Source organism: Seriola lalandi, unplaced genomic scaffold (assembly GCF_002814215.2).
Source record: "Seriola lalandi dorsalis isolate HSWRI2012SDOR001 ecotype SW California unplaced genomic scaffold, Sedor1 jcf7180002054722, whole genome shotgun sequence".
NCBI lineage: Eukaryota > Metazoa > Chordata > Actinopteri > Carangiformes > Carangidae > Seriola > Seriola lalandi.
Window position 1 is genome coordinate 323,697 of NW_019525275.1, and position 596 is coordinate 324,292.

General features: G+C 46.3%; 1 protein-coding gene across 1 annotated transcript in view; it reads right to left on the reverse strand.

Moving 5' to 3' along the window:
* slc30a7 (solute carrier family 30 member 7) overlaps positions 1-596 on the reverse strand; it is a 9,045-nt gene that overhangs the window by 6,420 nt on the left and 2,029 nt on the right. The window lies entirely within an intron of this gene.

Below are 596 nucleotides of genomic sequence, written 5' to 3' on the forward strand. Positions count from 1 at the left end.
AACACACACACACACACACACACACACTAACACACACATACACACACACATACACACACACATACACACACACTACACACACACATACACACACACTAACACACACATACACACACACATACACACACACATACACACACACATACACACACACATACACACACACTAACACACACACACACTCTAAAGCTAAAACACACACACAGAGACAATAATTCACTCTCACACACACACACACACACACACTCTAAAGCTAAAACACACACACACTAACACACACTAACACACACACACACTCTAAAGCTAAAACACACACACAGAGACAATAATTCACTCTCACACACACACACACACACACACTCTAAAGCTAAAACACACACACACTAACACACACTAACACACACACACTAACACATACGTGGCACATCCTGAGGCGAACAGCCGGACCAGCAGCCGGCCTGACGCCGGCTCCATCGGCTTACCTGTTGCTCCAGATGCCGTACATGAGCTCCACGAAGGCGAAGGATAGGTTGAGGCAGAGGAAGGAGAACAGGTTCCTGGAGGTTTTATCCGCCAGGATCGACCTGAAAACAAGA